At 37.1% G+C, this 21373-nt stretch overlaps 1 long non-coding RNA gene across 1 annotated transcript in view; it reads left to right on the forward strand.

Moving 5' to 3' along the window:
• The first annotated feature begins 342 nt into the window (after positions 1 to 342).
• Positions 343 to 21373, forward strand: part of LOC139596133 (uncharacterized) — a 45337-nt gene continuing 24306 nt past the window's right edge. Inside the window, exons 1-2 of the long non-coding RNA XR_011681256.1 lie at positions 343 to 709; positions 3753 to 3878. This is a non-coding gene — a long non-coding RNA (uncharacterized lncRNA). The remainder of the gene's footprint in view (positions 710 to 3752; positions 3879 to 21373) is intronic.

Here is a 21373-nt window from a genome sequence, read left to right on the forward strand (position 1 = left end):
GAATGGGTTGTGACTTTATTTGTTTTTTTATTTTTTCTTAAATTTTCCAATATTTTCCTTGATTGCAAACAGGAAACATGCAATGCTTTGTGACGCTTTGTATTGAACTTCAAAAAAATACATTAAAAACATCCATAACTGCTTTCAGCTTTAGACCCTAACAGTTTATAATATTAAAGATACATTAATTCTTAAGAAGCTTGAAATGTGTACAGGTCTATCCCCTCGTTATTAAAAATGCATAACTTATGTACCCTAGCAATCCATATATTGTAGATCACCTTATCAAGGAAGAAAATGTAATTATACCTATTTTACAGACAAGTTAATGCCACAGTGAACAGTCATAGAGCAAACAGAGCTCCTATAAAAAGAAGACTGACAAAATCAAAATTCTCTTGCCTTTTCCATTTTGATTTGTCTCAAATTACCACATGGCTAATTTTTTTTTTTTATTATTCTTTCAACACAGGGCTGCCAAAACAGGAGAAAATTAAGTGGAATCAAACACAAGGTGAACATCTGCAAATCAAACCTCTTTCAAGCAAGCTCTGAATCAGAGAGAGAGGGATGACCTTAAAGCAAAACCTTACAGCGTAGGACAGAACAGTTTTTCATGATCCAGCACTACACAGAATAGAAATAATACACAGATAAGAGAGAGACAGAGATTGCTCTCTTTCCACAGAGGGATGGCTCAGTCAAATAGGTAAGAGGTTCATGGCACCTGTCTGTCTGTGGGTGTGAAGTGGATCTGAACACAGCAAATTGCTTAGTTCCCCCTAGGAGAAAAAAGTTACTGACACCATTGGAGCACCTGGAGCTCAGGAGAATTTCTCTGACTTCCTCTCACTTGGATATGGGCTTTGTAGTGCTGTCTAGCACTGATAAGCAGCATTTAACAAATGAACACTTTCCAGGGCTGAAATAACCAAGGACAGCTTGAGGAGGCTCAAGGTTTCTAGTCTGCACCTGCTTATGTCAAGGCTCAAGATGAGCAGGAGGGAGGTGGATGAAGCATAGCTTAAACCTTTCCTTTTCATGGTTTTATCAACTCCAGCACTCTAAACCTTGTGCTTTGTGCCCAGGGTCTAATCCAGATCTGTGTGTCCTTGTGTAACCTCTGCTGGGAGATGTATTACAACTTGTGTGAGGTCTTCTCTGCTTCACAAGCTCTGGAGAAGGCAAACTCAGCTCTCCCTTCCCAGATCTCTGCGGCCCCCAGAGCTGCAACCTGGCTGCCAGCACAGGGGGAGCAACAGCTCAACATTAGGGACAGATTTTCATCTCTGCCTGAACCAACATCTACCATGTGATGTCTTTTCTTTACATCAGGAGTGGAGGAGGAGAGGGAAGAGAATGAGAATGAAATGGGTAATTGCTGAGAATGAAATGGGTAATTGCTGGCAAAGCAGTAAAAGCCATCAGCTAACACAGGTGTAAATGATAAAGAAAAAGGAGCTCCTGACTCTGTAAGACTGGGGGAATCTTCTCCAGTAATCACTGCTGTTTTCTGCCTTTCACCAAACATTTGGTCTTCTGGGTGTTGCTTTAGGCAGAGCTTTTAACAGACAAACCCACAGTGTGAGAAGAGGCTGGATTCAAGTGTGACTTCAAGTGACTCCATTGGACCAGTCAGAGACAATATGCACCCAACTAGGAAAGAAGTCATAGGGAATTGTGTGATAGAAATGGAATTACATGGCAATTGAATACAAAGGGAAATGCAGAACAAATGAACAGCTGAAATGAAAAATTTGAAAGGGGACTCAATCAAAAACAAGATTAAAAATTTGTTGTAAAATGCTAATTTGTGAAATACTAAAATAGAAGTAACTTATTAATTTTAAGATAGAAAATATTTTGGTTTCAAATATAATTTTTATTCATAATTTGAAAATGATAAATTGCCTAATAATTGTGTGCATTGAAAGTGCAGTGAAGATGTTTTGGGAAAATTTTAGGGTGAGGAATGCAAGGGAAATTTTATGAAAATTCACAAAAATATGTTGAAAATAAGATCACAAGAATAATTGATATAAAAAATTAACCGTCTCTGGTACCATGGTTATAAGTATTGACACTGTAAAAACAAAAATGGTTGAAATACAATCTAATTGTCTGTTTCCCAGGAACACAGACCTTTACAATAATACTTGGGGATACTCTTTCTTAAAAAGAAATCAGATCTGTGTGGCTGAACTGCCAGTGCTCCTAGATGAAGAAAATAAGAAAGATTTGTGTAAAACAGAAAGAATTCCTGTGTCTAGTTTTTGAACATGACCGTAGGAAACACCAGCACCATGTGCCTATTTCTTCAGGACAGCACAGTTCACATTTTTTAGAATACACAGTGAGTGAAAAGGTGCTCAGATGCACAGTCAGTAGAGAACTCTCCATTCCTAACTGCTTATCTGCATGTGCTTTTACACATCCTTCAGCTAAATCAGAGATCCAAATGGAAAATTAATTACTTACAGACATCAAGTGAATTTGTGACACTCCCTGGAGACTTTGTGCCCATAAAACATCTAGGTAGTCTTTCTTTTCTGACAGATATAAGATATAATTTAAATTTAATGTATACTTCAAGTATTGTTAAGTAATGAATCAATTATTAAATGTAAGTTTATAATATATTGCAATATTTTGTATTTTCTTTTTTCTATTGTACATCTGTGATTAACTAATATAGAAAATACTGGGGCAAAAACAACATATAGAGTGTATGCAAATTTGTACACATTGCCCATACAGTTGTGCCAAGCTGCTTATTTTAGAGATGGAAATCTTATAGAAAAAAATGTTTTCTATTTGCTGTTATAAGTCATGAAAACTTCAAATAGCAATAAGCATACAGGTGTAAAGGGAAGCAGAGATGGCAGCATTGAAAGGAAGAGACTAAAAAATATTGTGGTGTCTAAATTAAAACCATAAAATGTTTCCACAGTTAGAATGTAAATCTATGTGGATGAATGCCTTCACTCCTGGTCTTTGTTTCTGCTGAATTTCCATCCTCCTACAGAGATGTGATGGAGGGCAGGTGGCAGCTCTGTTCTGGATAGCAAGAATAAGTAGGCAAACATCCTTTCTTTTACTTTTAACATCATTTAGTGAAGGAGAGGAGGTGAGAAAAAAGAATTATTGGTAGGATGAACTTAAATGAGAAAAACAAAAAGAAATATTTCCCTGTAACTGTTACAGGAAAATTATTTTATTTTAAGCAACTATTGGCCGAAATTGAAATAAAAAACCTGCCCTTATTAAAGATCATTTCAATGCATATAAGTCTTTCAATAATTGCATTATTATCAGCAAATTTCTACTTTAATGCCTGGAAGAATATTTTGTATGCATATTGATTTAAAAATACTATGTGATGTCATATTGAAGGAAGTTGTCTGCATTTGGTTTTTTACCAGTGTATCACCTGTATCCTTGTTTGTTGGAAAAGAATGGATTGATGTCTGTATTCCCAAATCCATCTTTTAATTTTTACAATTCCTATTAATTCTTATTAATTGATAAGGTGGTTTTACACAATAGCTGGGAAAAGACTGTTGACTTTTCTTCTACATTGTCATTTGGACCAGACTGACTTTTCTTAGACAATAGTACATGAGGAATCAGGCAGCTCCTCATGTTTTTTTCTTAGTTGATGGAAAAGAACAGATAAAATATTTATAATTCTTTCCAAACATTCCTTAAATAAACATTTTTATAGATAATTCCCTTCTGTTCTTTTTTAACAGAATGTCAGTGCTGCCCATTTGCAGGATTTAAAGAGGAAATGGATGGAGAAAATCGAGTCCCCAAGCTTTGGGAAATTCTAGCCCAGGATCTTATTCAGTGGATGAACTTGCTGTGAGCTGCACCAGGTAAAACAATTCCTGTTACAGTGAAAGGGACCAGCATTTTTATTGTTCACACATTCCACTTGAGGTTTTACTTTGTGCATCGCTGTTATTACAGCAGTTATGAGAAAATTTTTGTTGTACCAGTTAAGCTCTACAAATAAATTTTTGTGATGTGTGAAATAGTTAAGTCCAAGCAATCCTAAATTTTGAGATCTGACTTCAAATTCAGCTCTGAACTTATTTATTTGCTCAAGTATAAAATGATAAAGGTGCCTGTCCAAGGCTCTTAAATCATAACTTTTTTAATTATATGGTCAATTAAATTAGCTTTAACCTTAACAGAACTGAACTCAGTTCCAAAGGAATTTACCATTGCTTTTCATCCCTTCACATCTCAGAGTCCCTCATCAAACAGATGAGGCCCTTAGTGTGGGATATTTTGAATTATAAGGGGGAAGTTCTAGTCTAATAGGCTCCAAAGAGAAAGCCATAGACTATCCTGTTCCATGCAATGAGGAAATTAGTCTAATTGTTTCAGCTAATTGCAGCTGTTATAGGGTGGCAGAGAGAAAGAAATGATGGCTGGTCTCAGTTTTCTTGGATATCTTCTTGGTTATGCATCATATCTCACCCCAGGTGAGTGTGCAGGGGGTCAGTGAGAGGGAGATGAGACATTCTTACACTGCTCTTAGCAAACTGTTGAAGTTCTGTGAACAAATGTCTGATTGTACCATGATGGACCTACTGATATTAAGGTGTCACCTGGGAGAAGTGGCTCAAATCTCTTATGTGCAGACACAACACCTGCTAATGGTGACCTGTGGCCAGGGGTGGTGAGCATTGTGCATTTCCATGATGTCCATGGGAACCACTGGGTTCTGAACTCAGTTATTTATACAAATTCCCTGTGTTTCCTGTGCTTACTCCTATCCAGAGCAGTGGCATTTCTCTGAAGATTCAAAGGCTTTATGCTCTATCTGCTGATCTAATTAGCTTGCCTGAGAAGCAAAACAGATTAGCTGTCTTGAGCCAGAGGCACATGCTAATGGAGCTAGGAGATGGCTTTATACCACACAGCTATATCCTCAGAGCTAATCCAAAGGTCTTGAACACCCACAGAATGATTCCCATTTACTTCAGCAGAAGAGGGCTAAGGCCCTGAGCTTTGAAACTGTTTATCTCAGGATGTAATGTACATTGGTGTCAAGCATGGCTATGCCCTAAGAGCAAAATATTAACCTATAGTAACAGTACTTTGCACTTACCTAACAGCTCTCAAATAATCATTTCTGTTCACTTTAATTAATTAACCTTTACAACAACATGTCTTTGAGGGTTAGCTAAGGATCAGAACTGAGTGACAAGTTTAAAAAGTCTCCAGTTATTCATTTATGCTGAGACTATTTTTGATTGGAGTATATTTTTGTCTTTTTTCAGATTTTCTTTCTCATAGCACTGTTTTTAAAAGCATGTTTTAATCATAAGCACTTAAATATTCGTCAAGTAAAAATGAGTGTTCGTACTTCTACTGGCATCTATTGGGTAACAGTTCACTGCTTCTGCCTTTTACTGCTTCTCCTTTCACTGCACCTGCTGCCTCTTTCCCCATATCCCTTAATCATTTTCTGGTGTGTCCTCACCAGTCCCTATTAAAGCAATGCTGATTCTTAAACCTCTTTGTTCCAGTGTGAAATCCAAAATAGTAAGACAGGCGGAATCCTTTATGTGCTGTATTGAGCTGGTGGGCTAAGATAGACAATTAGAGGAAAACACACCAGACCTCCCAACTCACTGCATTGAGGAAGGCTCCGAGTGTCATTAGCAGCTCTTTAGGAAGTTGGTCTTAAAGAGATGACAACTCAAAGACATTTGTGAATATTTTTCCATAATCAATATATTTCATTTTCTGGTGAGTTTTAAATTCCTTGGATGTTATATGAATAGTAGATATGTACAGAGTGAAAAAGTCCTGATAGTTGTTTTCTACTCTTTAAATGGGACTGTCTCTCTTACCCATGGGCTAAAACAATGCAATATGTAGACTTTTCCAGAAGAAAAAAATCCTTACTCATGTTTGTTAAAAGTTAGGTAATGTCTAAATATTCTGCTGGAGACTAAAATTTGGAGTGAAAAGAGTACAGAAATACCAGACTAAATGGGCTCTGTTGGATCTAAACCAGTAACTAGTCAAAAAAAAAAATGAAAAATGATCTTGATTCTCCGTCTCCCTTTTCTGTGACCTAGAATGAGGAAGTTCCTTTCCCTCATGAGTATATTGTTATTAAGTTTGTCAAAAAATTAAAAAATTCTTTGGGTTTCTTTCATTTGCAATGCTTGCTTCCTGGGAATCATTAGTTAATGCATCTTGAGCTACATTAGCTCATTCAGGTTTGTGGTTGATCTGATAGCTATGTTCCATGAATCCCATGTGCCATCTGGCTGCAGTTCCATTTGGATCATGTTTAGTGATTAGCTGCTAAAACGATCTCTGGTCATTTAGTGTAGTGAATCAGAACTGGAGTTTAGCATTATTTTCATATGATACAGAAAGTCTTTTTTTCAGAGATATATTTTTTAAGTTGGCTTATTGTATTTTTTAATTCACTTTCAGGGTAATATTTTTAATTGCTAGGTTACATAGATTCCATGTTGTTTGTTTGTTTATACTGAGTCATTATATAATGACCGTGTGCTAGGATTTCTCTTGAAGCCTAAATGTTCCTTATTGTTCTATTGTTTCATTTAAAAGAACAATCATTGGTGACACGTAAATGAGTAAAGTTTTATAAAAATAACTTGGAATAAATTTTTAATAAGACGTATTATTATCCTTTGACTCATAGCAAGTCATTCATAAACACCATTAAATCCTGATAATTATAGCTGTAGCTGCAGGGTTACTACCTTTACAGTCCTTATGCAGACTTCATTTAGAGGTCCAGTGGGGACATGCACACAACTGCTACAAAATGTTGCTATTAATGGTTTCCTTTGGAACAGTATTGTGCTAGATTAAACATTCACTCATGAAACAAAAATGTTTATAGGTCATCTAATAGCTAAGCATTCTGTGGCTTAAAGTAAATCCTTTCGCATTGGATTCCAGATTTTAGGGCTTGCACAATTTTCTTTTTTTTTCTTCTGTACATAACAAGAAATATAGAGATTTTGTAGTGGAGCAAAAAGCTCTGTAATTTTCTCTGAATAATGTAGCAATCACCATTTTCCCCAAAGTATATTGGATTATTTTGGTCTATAAAGCTGCCTAATAACTTTTGCAGTACCTCCTTTTCTTTTTTGCCCTCTTGTTGCTCAGTTTCAGAGTTACCTTCTGGGATAGAAGGGATGCAGGTACTTACTGGATATTGCTTTCAGCTTCATGTCTTATGAAATACATGCTAATATATTTCCAGGAAATTTTGGGTTTAGACATAAACATCACAGGTCTCATTGTTCTAGAAAATAATCTAGATGTCGATTTTGGAGCTGCATAGGATCTTTTGAGTATCTAATAATGTAAATCCCTTACAGGAACATTCAGCAGAAAGGATTTTTAGCAACGTCAGTAGTGTTACATCTCAAAACTCTGCTCTGTCCTAAAACAAAAATCTCCCAAGATATTTTTAAACACCAGTGTGCAGTAGAATTTGCACCAGCTCCTTTTGCTAGTTGCCATTTTCCTTTTCCCAGTGCAGTTCACTCTTCATTCTGCCCAGTGGGACAAGGTAAGCACAAAGCAGAGTGAGACAGTTCTCAGGACATGCTCAGCTCTGATGACCTTTCCCCACCTGCTCCATGCCAGGGATATCAAATATCAGAGATATCAGGGATATCTATGAGGAACTGGCTGATGTCAGCAAGCTGCTGTTGTGGTACCACACCCTTAGAAACTGCTTCCACCTTGGACTGATTTCACTTGAACACCACCTTCTTGCAGTCTTCTCACCACTGTTTGGCTTCCTTCAATGGGCTTTACTCACTGAAGACCTCAGAGCTGACATTTTGCATTGTGTCTTAAAAAACAAGAAGGAAAGGAAAGGAAATTGGTTCATCAATGCTTTAATTGAAGGCTAAGCCAGCCTTTTGCATTCTGACAGGTGTTAATACTGTCCTACAATATTGCAAATAATCTTCCATAGCTGGGGGACCCCAGATGGACAATATGACTTTTACAAATTATATGGCAATTAAAGATATCCCAGCATATCACGAGATATGAAGAAATGTTTGTTAAACAGAAAAGGTGTTTTGAAATGCTGTGATGATCTGATATACAAAACAGCTTCTAATTTGTTCTCCTGGTACTAATTGCCAGTAGTCACTAGATAAGATTAGACTGATGGTAATTCACTGTATTAGGCAGCAGAGAGTTATCTTTGCAGGTATATTTCTCATGGCCATCAAAGTACTTTAATAAAAAAGGTGAATATTGTTAAAGAGCAATATCAAACCAAGGGCTAAACCCTTTTTTTTTCCTCCTTTACTGCTGACCCTCACTTTTTCCAGAAGGGTGAAACACTGCTAGATATTTTAGGCATTAACACAGGAAATCTTGCTATAACCCCAGTTCCTCAGTCTAGGAAGATTTTTCCTTTTTCTATGTAATGAAGATTCCTAAAATCATACCTCAAGTACTCCCCACTCATCTTTTAAAAAAACATTACCTGGAAAACAGCATTAAAATATTATTTCATAAAAGTTATTGAAAATATTTATTGTGGAAATTTTAGAAACTATGAGTGGGAAAGGAGAAAAAATTAAGGCTAAGGAACATAGGACCAATTACATGTATTCCTTAAGGCTTCTTTAAGGTCTCATGCTGGATACCCAGGGAGCTAGAATATAAGTTTCTGTCTTAGTAAATCAGCATAATGATTCTTTTTAGTGTTTTGGTGTGACTTTTAGAATTTTTGGGTATTAATAGAAAATAATTCCTCTACATCCTTTAGGGAAAGTTGCCTACTTTTAAGCCTTTTGCATGGGCATATATTGCTAAATTTGTGGCTTTTTGGTTTTTTTACTTGTGCGGATTTTCAGAACTTTTGAAGGAATCTCTCTCAGGATTCATAACAATGGAAACAGTGGTGACTGGAGACTTCCCAGTAAAATTTCCTATTGTTGTCAATTGCCCTTAAGAACATCTCATCACTTTATTTAAATGTACATGCTGGTTTATGGTGTATTTATAGTTGCTGGCAAATCCACTAATAACAGGCTCCTGAAATCTTGGGGAATGGAAGGAAGTTTAAGAATAAATACCAAGTCTACTCTACTTCAATTCTCCCTGCTTTTTACTTATTAAATAGCAACACAGTGGTCAGCCAGTATGAATTACAAATAAACATTGGCCATTCAATTCTTCACCAATAAAGCAGGTGTTGCTAACACAAGTGACATAATGGAAATGTTAGGATCTTGCCCTAATTACAGAGAACCCCATACCAGAAAGGCATAGCAAAACATAGCTGTAACATTGTCTGTAACCTGCCAACCCTTTCCTTTTCTGACCAGACTCCACTGATACTTGCTCTGCTCTGAATTTTAATTAGTGATGGGGTATTTTGGAGATGATACATCCAGAAGTGCTGATAAAGCAGAGAGATGAGCAAATGAGTGCTGCACATCTACACAGTGACCTAACATTTGGTGGGTGTCGTACAATTATTTTCCTCATGACAGGGAGTTTGAAAACCTGCAGGTAATTCAGTGTTGTTCAGCATTTCTATGTGACTTGGATTTGTTGTGGTTTTATGTTTCTGTTCTTGGTTGATCTTTCTGGCTTTTTCTCAATGGTTATTGAAAAGGGTTTTTTTGAAATCTGGAATCTGAAACACATAGTGGTTCACCACAATTTTCTTAGTGCTGCTTTTGACATGTAGAATCTGCTTAGGCTAAAAAAATAATAATTTATAGTCTCAGTAAACAGTGTTCAGTGGTGACCTTTCTGCACAAAGGCTGTCTGCTCCAGACACCCTATTAAAGACTTCGGGATGCCTGAGACAGTCCCTGTGTGCCTTGGTACTACAGCAGGTCAAGGAACTCCTTTTAGTCAGTATGGAGATTCACTTTGCAGTGGCATTTCAAAAAGGCTGGGAGAGTTGCCCTGTCCTTTGTAATTGCTAATTTCAGGTCTTTTCAGGGTAACTGATTCTGTAATGTAAATAAAAAATTAGGGTTGTGTTTTTAAACCAAGGCATAACAGAGAAAGTGGAAAATTTACATTGTACTCACAGAAGATATTTATTAAGACTGAACAACAACACAGAATTTCTGAAATGGGCTGATTTTTATTCTTGAAAAAATTAAAATTTATATTTAAAAAAAACCAAGAACCCTTGAGTTGTATTTAAGAATGCAAATATCAAGGGGATTTTTAAAATTTTACAAGTAGTTAAACCTTAATTTCTTTATATAACAGAAATCATAGCAGAAAATACATGTAAATTGATAAATAATTTGCATCCTTAGATTTTAAAAATAATAATTGCCATGAAAATAACCATTTTAGTAACTTTTTAAATATACATTTATATTATATATAGATAACTATTTAATACACTTTACACAAAATTTTGGATGGGTTTATACATTGTATACAAAATAACCATTTTAACAACCATTTCATATTTTTACATACGTGTAAATCTAAAACACCAATTAAGTGCAGGGAGAATTCTCCTGAAGAGATTTTGAAATGTTTAAATTATCATTGTCAAGTAGGCTCATTGAAAATTTCACCAGCAGCCATGGAGGCAGAGCAGGAGCGCATTGTGTGATGTCTGTGAATCACAAAATAAATCTCACTCATAAGCACATGCGTGGAGCCCTGCAAGACACAGAGCACTTTGTGTCTGAGCCACTTAAATCCCTGCTCACCTTAAAAGCAGGGCAGGTGAGTGAGTGCTCTGCTGGCTCGGGGCCAGCACCTGCAGGAGTGACCTCAGAGGGCTGGGATCCCCTCCTGCCTCTGGTGCGATGATGCCCTTGCTCCCAGCAGAGTCCCATGAAGCAGCACTTCCTCAGCAATGCCCAGCCTTCAGGTACCATGGCAAGCTTAGAATACTTTGAGTTTTTCCCCCATGTCTTTCTGGAGGAGAAGGTGGAGTGCTTGAGTCTTGAGGAAAAGGTGTGATGTACACAAAGGATTGTGCAGCATTTTGCTTCAGAGTATAGGTTTCACTGTTTTCCATTGTTCTGGATTTTTAGTGGTTTATTCAGGTTAGGTGAAATGAAAAAAAATATTTTATGAGGACTAGAAAAATTTATAGGAGCCTTGTGTTCTAAGCATGTTTCAATACCAATTAAGAAACATAGGACAGGGTCTGTACTTGGTCCTTTTGCTAAAGAAATATATCACATTCTTGTTTTTATTTTAATTTGTCTGAGACAGAAGATACTGATTACATAGTGGGTCATTTCAGCTTAGTTGTATGCATCAGGTAATTTAGGTTTCAATCTTTCCAGTTCATATTTCCAAAATGTTTCCATTTCTAGGAGAACATTGGCCAGTTGCAGACCTCTTAAACTGAACAACAGTTCTCAGCACAGCTCAGAGATACAGGAAGAAGTGTTCCAGCTTTTGCACAGAATTGCATATTATCCCCATGGCCTTCTTCATATACATCATCATTTGTAAAACTAGAAAAGAAAAAGTGGCCAAAAATACTCAGATTTAATTGCACCACTGAGAGAATAGAATTTAACTCATTTTTTTGTCCCAAATTTTGTGGTTTATATTTGCACTCGAGGCTTTTTTTCTGCATATAGTTCAGTTGGTGTGTGGAGCTTGCTGACTCATATAAAATAGAGTTTATTATACAAAAATACAGTAAATATATCTCAAGGCAACAGGAAAAGCTCACTGTGCATTGTGTCTAATTGTTATTTATTGACGTGGGGGCCACAGCAGGCCTTACCGTTTTAAAAATTGTCTTCAGGAAAATATCTTCTTTTAATTTTTGCAAATCACATTTTCAGCTCTACATTGTGAAGTATGCAAAGCTTTAGATGATACCCGAAGACTTGACAGTATATTATGCCAGGGAGTGACAATTTAAAAAAAAAAAAATCCAGTTCCAAGTGTAAGTTTAAAAATGTAACTAAAAGCCTTCATCAAAGTTTAAAGAGCTTCTTGCGCTTTTAGCATCTGCTTATTCTGATTTATTGACAATGACACACCTAGCAACAGTCATTCCTGCTGAAGCAGTGAAGTAATGGACTTCAGGAGAAAAGGGGAAAAACAAGTAGGTGCTGCACACAGGAGAGAGGCCGCTGATTACAGACCACTAATTTGTTATGCACTCTGGCAAATCAGCAGTGATTCATATGACAAATAAGGAGAAAAAATTAACAGCTGTCATGTTGTGATGTGTTAATTTCCTGACAGTCTCTGCACTGAAGCCAATTACTGATTTAAGGGCAGGGAGAGAGAGCCCTGTTCAAGCTTCTAATTAGGCTTCTTCAAGACTAAAAGGATAAAAGCAAAAATAAGAGCAAGAGAATGAAGCAGGTAGCCCCAGCTTCATAAAGCATACATGCTTTTAAATCCTCAATTAAATAGCTTTAAGCTTAAGTGTGTTTAAGATAAGAATTTAGAAACATTTATTCACTTTTATCCACGACCCTGTGTTTTAGTCCTTTGTGTAGTAATTGGGAGATTCAGCAAGCCCAGGGGTCTGCCTTGCCCTCCTGCTGCAGCCGTGCAGGTTCTGGATGTGACCTGCCACTAAAACCTTTGTTTAGCAATGGCAGCACCTGCACATCAGCTTCAGAGCCAGCCAGTGCAAAGGGACATCAACAAGTTCTTGCCCTTTTGGCCCTGAGAAGGGTCCTTGTAACTTAAGGGAGCCATAATTGCTGGTTAAGGGCCTGGCTCTGACTCCTACCCTTGCATAAGCAGCCCTGACACTCATGGGAGGGCTGAGGAGCCTCTGGGCCACGCAGGAAGCTGAGCTCATTCTGTGAGTGCCTTCACTGGGAAGGCACTAATTGGAAAGGAGAGCAATCAGCATCCAGCCTGATGGAGTCCAGTGAGAGGCAGGAGCTGCAAAGAAAGAGCCGAGCTGAGGAAATACCGAGGCACCAGGTGATTCATGCTATGCTTGGGAAAGGAGCCTGACTCAGTCCTGTAATATGATGTACAGTCCCCAGCTGTCCCTAAAACAGGCAAATAAACTGGGTATGGCATGAGGCATTCCAGTAAAGTAGCTGATTTTGTAAGAAATATTTTATTTTCTTAATGTAACACTTAAAAATTAAACCCAGGTTTCCTGTCGACCTGCAATTTAAACCTAGGGTATAAAACTACCAACTGACTGTAAAGAGCCTTTGCCTCTTTTTTTTGGCATTTACTCAAAAGTGACGTGTGATATAAAAATCAGGAATTAGTCACTGAAAGGGAAGCATGGATTTGTTCCAAAAGGAAGGAGCATTTTCATCCACATAATATTTTAAAATTTTTATCTGATATTCAGATGGTCATGAGGAGTGACTTTTACAAGTTGTTACCAAACTTTTTCTGGACTCTTTTCTGCTTTATAAAAAACAATTATAGTAAAAAAAAATTTAAAAATCCACTTATGTTTTAAAATTGGCATCCATGTCTTATATTTACATTATGGCTCCCTTCATTTGGGTTTAAAATGCTTCCTTGCTTCAGGAATGGGAAGAAGCAGAACTTTACAGAAGAAATTCAGCAGCAAATATGATGTGAATTCCTAAAATCACTGAATTTGCACTGAGAAAGAAAGAAATATTTCTAATAGAGTTCTGCAGCCTGCATGGTAGGCCAGGCTTTCCAAAGAAAGTATGATCAGCCCCAGCTTAGGCACCTGGTTGAAGCTGAGCTGCAACTCTACAGAGTTTAGGATATCTAAATAATCCCCGACCAAAATTTCTGTGTGTTATTTGCATGAGACTTCAATCACTGCTCTAGATATAAAATAGCAGTTCTGATGAGTAGATGGGATCAACTAGAGAACCAAGTGCTGGTGGGAAAAAAAAATTAAAATATGTGTGTGACACATGCCCTAAATTTAACACTATCAAATAGAAATAAACACATATGAAGTCAATGTGGTAAATAAGTGACAGTGGAACAATACACAAGAGACTGGCTTTACTGGGGGAATCAGCTCAGAGGCATTTGAAATTCACTGCCTGCAATTCTTTCCACCTTTATTTGGCAACTTTAATTAAATAATAATTTTTGATGGTTTTGAGAAATTATGTAAAATAGACTTTGTGCTTTTATTCTTTGTGTTTGAAGGATTTAGTGATCTAAATTGATGTCATTGGTTCTTAACCTACTGTAAGTTTTCATGCTAGTAGGATGGATGTCCATTTGTAATAGTTATTAATAATTTTTGTATATTTCAATATAAGTGATAGTAGTTTGCTGTTGTAAGAGCCAGTAAGACCTTTCTGACATTGATTTTGCTTGCAAGTTCATCCTTATTCTTGCTGGGATGGATAAAGGTAATTCAGTCTCTAGGCTTGCTCAATCCAGATCTACTATCAATTCAATTGAAATATGTCTACATTGAATGTATTATCTTTTTCAGAAGGATAGCTAAGTGAATTAAGCACATGCAATACTTATCTTATCACTGTACAGGCTAACTTATACTTTATTGATTTATAGTGCCCTTCATAAGCACAAAGGTGTTCTGCTCTATTTTATGCCCATGGACTTCTTCAAGCACCTTTGAAATGCAGCCCCTTCTGTCATTAATTTGCTTTCATGGTTAATTGTGCCCAGAGTCAACTCCTGGCTCAAAGCACAGTCTTCAAACCCTTTTCAGGATTCCCTATTACAGACTGGACAGGTGATGCCTTTGTTGGGCTTACCTAAAACCAGAGGCCAGACAGAATAAAGAGAATAAAAGTGGATATATTTAATGAAGGGCCTTCAGGTACATTAAAGGCAGATGAAGTCTCCCCTAGGGGCTACATCCAAAACGGATGATGGTCACAAGTTTTTCAGACAATTATCAATTTGGTCCATTTACATATCAGGGGTTAATCCTCCAATTACAGCTTCTGGTAATGAAGTCATATTCCCTCAGTTTGCTCCTCCCACAATTCATTTTTGTTTATATTTCCAGGGTCTGAGGCTGTAGGGTATCCTTGAGCTTCATGTCTATAGGGTGTGTTTTGTCTGACCAAAATGTGAAGATAGTAACTAACACTCTAGGTGGAGTTTAGAGTTACACCCGAAAGCAGTACAAGATTTGAAAAATATAAAAGCTAAAATCCTAAGGCATCACAGATTATAAGAGGTCGAATCCTGGAGTCCTTCCCAAGCATTGCTGGACTTGGGGAGCCCTGCAGCCCTGCACAGAAGCACGATGAGTGTTCAGTCCTGGTGTGACTCTGGCTCAGAGTCACTCTCTGCTCTGACTTGTTCCTCGCCAGGTGGTTTTAGATTGCACAGGGGCAGTGGTGGAGCCAGGAGAAGGAGACCTGTATAATCCCCCACAGGCTCCACACAGATGCAGGAGGGGCTCAGATTCCTGCATGATCTTCCCAATTTCTGCTTCTGTAGAAAAGAGAGGGGCAATCTGACTCCTGGGGCATATTTAGTCCTCATCCCAGGAAATCTATCACTGAAGTCAGTGGGTGTTTTGCCTGAATAAGTATTGAGTAAAGACTGAAGGCTTTGGCCTAACATTTATATCAAATATGGCCTTCCCAAATTCATTAATTTCAGTTTTAAAATTATATTGTCCATATCTCTTTTTACTGTCCCTGACCCCTTTTGCACACTCTCACCATTAACACTCCCAGCCACAGATATCTGGGAATGTATTCCATCATCAGTAATACATTCAACCTGACTCATATTCATAACCCACTCCAAGTTACTGGTATGAAGAGCATGGCCATGGGTTACTAAACACCGGATTTATAAAATGTGAAGAAAGAAATATGCTGCACTTAAAAGTATCAGAGCACATTTTGCAGTGTGCTTGATCTCTTACACGTGGTCTCGTGCCACAGTCTGCATTAAAAGCAATTAATAATATCAACTCCTATGTGAGAAGCACTGGTGGATTTTACCTATTCTATATATTTTACTTTTCATGTGATGATGAATAAATTAATCCCATTAATATTTAATTAACTTTAAGTTGAAAGGTGACATCTAACTTAGCCAACTTACTGTTCTGTAGCTAGTTTAACTTTGGGTCATGTGATTTTAATTCTTTCAGTATGACCAGGTGACTAAAGGGAAAAAGAAAAAAAAAAAAAGAAAGAAAGGGAAATGCACAGATTAATTTCATTCTTTAACCTTCCTAATGCATCTGCTTGCTTGCATCGAGTTGCAGACAGCAGATCATCACATGATTTATAGTAGTGACCGCTGCCTGCATCTCTCAGGCTAATGACACATACACTAAAGTCATTGATTTGTATGAATAGCCTCCGCTCTTCATTTATCACAATTTAATGTAAGAGTTTGCAATGCAGAAAAAAATTTCACATGGGAAGCATGGCCCCACAGGCCTGACCGCTAAGCAGTTATGAATCATTTGCTGCCTTTTAATATATAGACTGTTCCATTCCTGAAAATGCCCTGTAAGGTCGTGTTTCTTTACAGAACACCACTACAATTAAAAACCAAAAGTAGATGTTTGAAGATAAAGTGGGTATGAAGCATGGCAAATTTAAACCTTTGTCAGCCTCTCTGTTTTCTCTTTTCTTAAATGCAACCTAAAAAGCCAATTTTATCATTGATGTAAGCAGGGACAATCCATTTAACTTTAGAAGAGTTGTACCTGGTTTTGTTAATCCAAATTTGGCCCATAAAGTTTATTGATCTGCCTGTGTAGTACATAAAACTCCAATAAGAATACTGACCTAAAATCAGAAAAGCACCATGAACAAGTAGGATTCGGTAAATTGTTTTTTCCTCAAGATAAAAAAAAAATCAAGTTTAAGTTAGATGAGAATTCATAGTTTTGCAAATATATTCATTAGGGAAACTTAAAATAGTTTTTTTGTTTGGTGAGGTTTTTTGGGTTTTTTTGTCTTTTAATAGAAGCTGAAAATCCCCATTAATTCCAGTTCCTACATTGTTTGGTATCATAATTTTAAACAGACATGACAGGTCAAATGTAAATTAAATAAAATCTCTTTTTAAATTATTTGTTATATTTAATAGTATAGGTATCATCAAACCATTATTTCAAAATTATAAGTAAGAATGAAGAAATAGTTAATTCTTTAGTAGTGTTCTCAAAGCAAAAATGAAGTACCAGATGTTGATTTCTGATTTATCTGTAATTGAACGAAAAATAACTGAGAGGATTTAACTGTTTTCCTTATAGAAGAATAAGTATAACATAAATAATCAAGTCTGGTATTTGAAAGTTAGAAAAAAATCTGCTTTTTTTAGTTTTACACATATGCTTGTATACATATGATCATTGTTGACTTTAAAAGGTGTTGTGTCTTCCTGGGGACAGCTCCTCTTTGTACAAAAATTAAAGGTTTAGCTGTTGGTTTAGGGGTTTTTTCTTTCTTTTTTTTTTTTTCTTTCAAACATGAGTTCAAAAGCCTATCAGTGTTTTGGAGTTCTGAATGCAATTTTGCTGGTCACAAAATCACTGTTTTTACTGGAGAAGAAAACTGAAGGAGTTTTTGTGGTTCCAGAAATAGGTGCTTAACAAACAATGACAATAACTTCTGAGGGAAATATGTGCCTTATGTTCCAGTACTTGCAGGGGTCTCAGTCCACATGACATATTTTCATTTTTCTCAGGTAAAAAAATCATGAAATGAAAGGAAAATATATGCAGTATCATAAGACAAGGGAGCCAGGTATCCCAAGCAATTTAAACTTTTGCCTTTATTTCGTAAATGTTAAATACTGTTAAATTCTAAAGAGTTTGGCAATGTTTTTAGATGTGCAGAAAAAGTGTGATAAAGCTTCTATTGTGTCAGCCACTGACACTGCCAAGTTATTTTCCCTTAAAGATACACTTTGTATGCAAATGTATTTCAAAGATTGAAAACTAGGAATTTTCTGAATTTTCTTCCTCTTGTATTGCTTGACAGGGACCATGTGTTAGGCTGCCAATATTTAAAGAAAGAAAAAAGGAGTATTTTAATGATGAGACTGAAAATTTTCCATTTTGCCTCTAGATATTTTGTACAACCAATCTTAATTTTTTTTTTTTGTTAAACATATTATTCAACCAATTCCCAGCACAGCATGGGGTGAAATATAGAAAAAAAATCCAAAGTAAAAATTGAAGAACTTCAGCTATTGATAAAGCAGGTAAGCATAATGACAAAGCCTCACATCTCCCAAACTTCAGACATTTTTAGCAGGGATCAGTTATCAGAATAAATCACCCCATGGTGGACATCTCATAGTTGGGATGAATCAGTGCAATCCAAGAACATCGGTCAGCCTTGAATATTCCACAACAGCTGGGTTTGTACAGTCTGTCATGCAATAGAACATGCAATTTTTTGTATGTGGAAGAGGTCAAGTAGTCCTGGTGCAAGGTTGGCTCCTGGTGAGGGTGTCCCCTGGCTTTTCCAGGAGCTCCAAAACCCAATCCTTACACCCAAAGCAGTGGCAGAGGTTTTCACTCCAGAGCTGAAGCTGGGCCATGATAAGGTTCTACAGCTCCTCAAGAGGAACAAAATGTTCCTCTTCTCATTTCTGGTAGGAAGATGATATTTATCTAACAGGGATATTGGATATTTAATGTTCTGACATGTTAAGCTGCCATGTCAGCAGTACTTTTATACATGGCTACAATCTGTGTAGTTATTTATTGTCTTTGTTTAAAATATGTCTGCAATTTTAAAGCCTGCATTCAGTATTTTTCAGATGCAAACCAATCTGGTTTTTGTTTCAGGATGTGGCAGTACTTTGCACAGACTGTTTAGCTGCTGTAGGTGTAATGTATTAAATTGTGTATGTACACAGTTTATACACACATATTCATAGCAGACTGAAAATTATGTTAGAAAATTGTAGAAGAAAATATTGAATTTTGCTGTAGTGTTAGGGAAGTACTGACAAAGGCCCCAACATTTATTCATGTTTTATATACCTTTTTACTCTGCCATCACTGCAATAATATAGTTCCAGTCCATTAGTACCTGCCACATCATGTATTTTACCTATAACTTCTTGGCAAACAATTCAAGAAAAAACCCTAAAATTAGAGATAACCTATCACAGCCTGCAGGGTCTTACTTGCATGTGTAAATATATAAACAAATCTTGTTTTACTGCAAGGGAATATGCTTCAAAATGGAACTGATGTGTCTGCAAGAAAATATAAATATAAGAACTGGGGAAGTGAAGGTATTTTGACTTCATGCATGAGTTTGATATGAGACACCTGCTTAGTTCCTAAACTATCTAAAAGGCAGTGTGGAAGCAGGATAAGCCTTCCATGTTTTTTCAAGATTATGGCCTTTTATCTATATGGGGAGGTAGCTGGCACATTTCTCAGGCTTCTGAAAAACAAAATAATGACATAATGTAGAGTCCTGGGATTTGGGAGATCCAAGCAGGCAGTCTGATCTTATTGTTGCAGAAACAAGTGCCAAAATTCCCTACAGATTTCTCTTAGAGCAGAGTCTGCATTTGAAGTTAAATTTGGGTGGATGGTTGTTTCCTGGAAGATTTTATTATTTCAAAGTGCAGTTGTGTTCTGGCTTCCAGGAAATAAATAAGTATCTGTAATTGTTTTTTAATATAATTATGTGTATCATCTACATATTCTTAGGGAGTGGAGATCTAATGAAATGTGGGTGTCATGCTCCAAAATGGTTTCTCCAGTCTGCTGTGAAGCAGCCCTGAAGGAGGTGAAGCCAAGGGGCTCCTCCAGCTCTCCACTAGCCTGGCACAAGGCTGTCTGGAAACTGGGGGAGCAAATTTCAAGGCAGCCAGTGAGATGTGACCTAGAGCAGTGAGTATAGCAAATGGTTATGTTTAAAAATAATTTTAAATTGCATTGAAGATCTGTAATCCAGATTCTGGGCTGCATCTGACTTGAGAGAGGGGCTGCTGGAAGGAGCTGTGGGCTGAGGGTGACCTCAAAGGCACCAGGCAGCCCAGTCACCTGTGCCTGCTGGTTGCACAGGCAAGGGAAGAGTCTTCTGTCACAGCCTTTCCAGAAGGAACAACTGCACCAGTTGGATCCAAGTGAATCCTTTAGTTTGGAAAAGACATTTAAGATCTTAAGGTGTGGTTACTTTTAAGTTATTTTCTGGACAATCAATAATGCAAGTTTTAGTTTGTTTGTCCTATGTGTAGTGGAGCAAGATGTGAGAAAAGGAGAGGGTTTGTTGTAGTTACTGCTGACACTGCATTCATTCAGGCTGCTGGATAAAAATGTGGTCATGTTGTAACATTCCCATGTAGCCTCCATGAAATGAGATATGCTTCACTTCCTAGTCTGAACTGCAGTCCCTTCTTGTCACCCTTCACTTTGGAGGTGGCTGGAGTTCATTGTAGGTTTGTGACTCAAGATGATGCATAAATGTGGTGCTGTGAAAGATGAGTTCAGTTCTTGGTAAAAAATATTAACAGAACAAGGGAAAGTGTAGAAAAGGTTAAAAACCTAGAAAACCTTCTTTGATTTTAATTCCTTGGGATCTTTAGAGCAAAAGCACAGCAGTGTATAGCACTTCATCTTTAAAGTCATAAAATGATCTGGCTGAGATGAACATTCCCTTTGAGTTCAGGTTCATGATGCTACTTGTGAAAGGATTTCCAGAGCTGCAGAATGGCTATTAGACATTGCTGTTAATACTAATGAGGATAATAGGTCTGTTAAATGAGGTCCACCAGCATTAACTTCGAATTTTCTGGAGTTTGGTATGATGTTTAAAATGTTCTTATCACCTTGGTATCTGAGCATCGTGCCACAATTATCAATTCATTTTAATTTTCTGTTTAAAATATTTTATATAAATCTAAACAAAGCATTGTTTAGCCAGGAGATTGGAATGTTTTCTTTTTTATCAATTGCATTCTCTTGGGTGCATCTGTCTCAAAAGTCTCTCCTGAGAATGAGCACCAGAGGGTTTGGGTTTATGTTAATTATTTGAGACTTTCAGAAACCTCTATTATTTACTTGCTAAATGTGTATTTCCCTAAGATTATAATCACTTTTTTTTTCCCTCCTTCTTTCTGGGTTTTGTTCATAACATTATAATTATTCCTGTCATAGGTGCTTATTACTTTATGTCTGGGTGCCATTGGTTCCCTAAAGCACTTGTTCTAAAAAAAACCCAAGTGTTTTTTTGAACAAAAGAGCCCAAATTTTAGCCCTGATTCAGTGGGGCAAGCAGCCATTTGGCTGTTTGCAGGCACATCCTGCCAGCTGGACTAACCACATGATGCCCATGGGCAGCTCTGCCATGCTCAGTCTTGTGCTGCTGTGGAGATGCAGCTTCCAAGCTGCTGCTGGCTGGGTTCCAGCTGTGTGGCTGCACAGGAGGCACAGCTGGCGTGCAGCTGGCTGCACCTGGCTACCTGG

Source organism: Agelaius tricolor, unplaced genomic scaffold, assembly GCF_023055355.1.
Source record: "Agelaius tricolor isolate 1412-34295 unplaced genomic scaffold, bAgeTri1.0.p SCAF_15, whole genome shotgun sequence".
NCBI lineage: Eukaryota > Metazoa > Chordata > Aves > Passeriformes > Icteridae > Agelaius > Agelaius tricolor.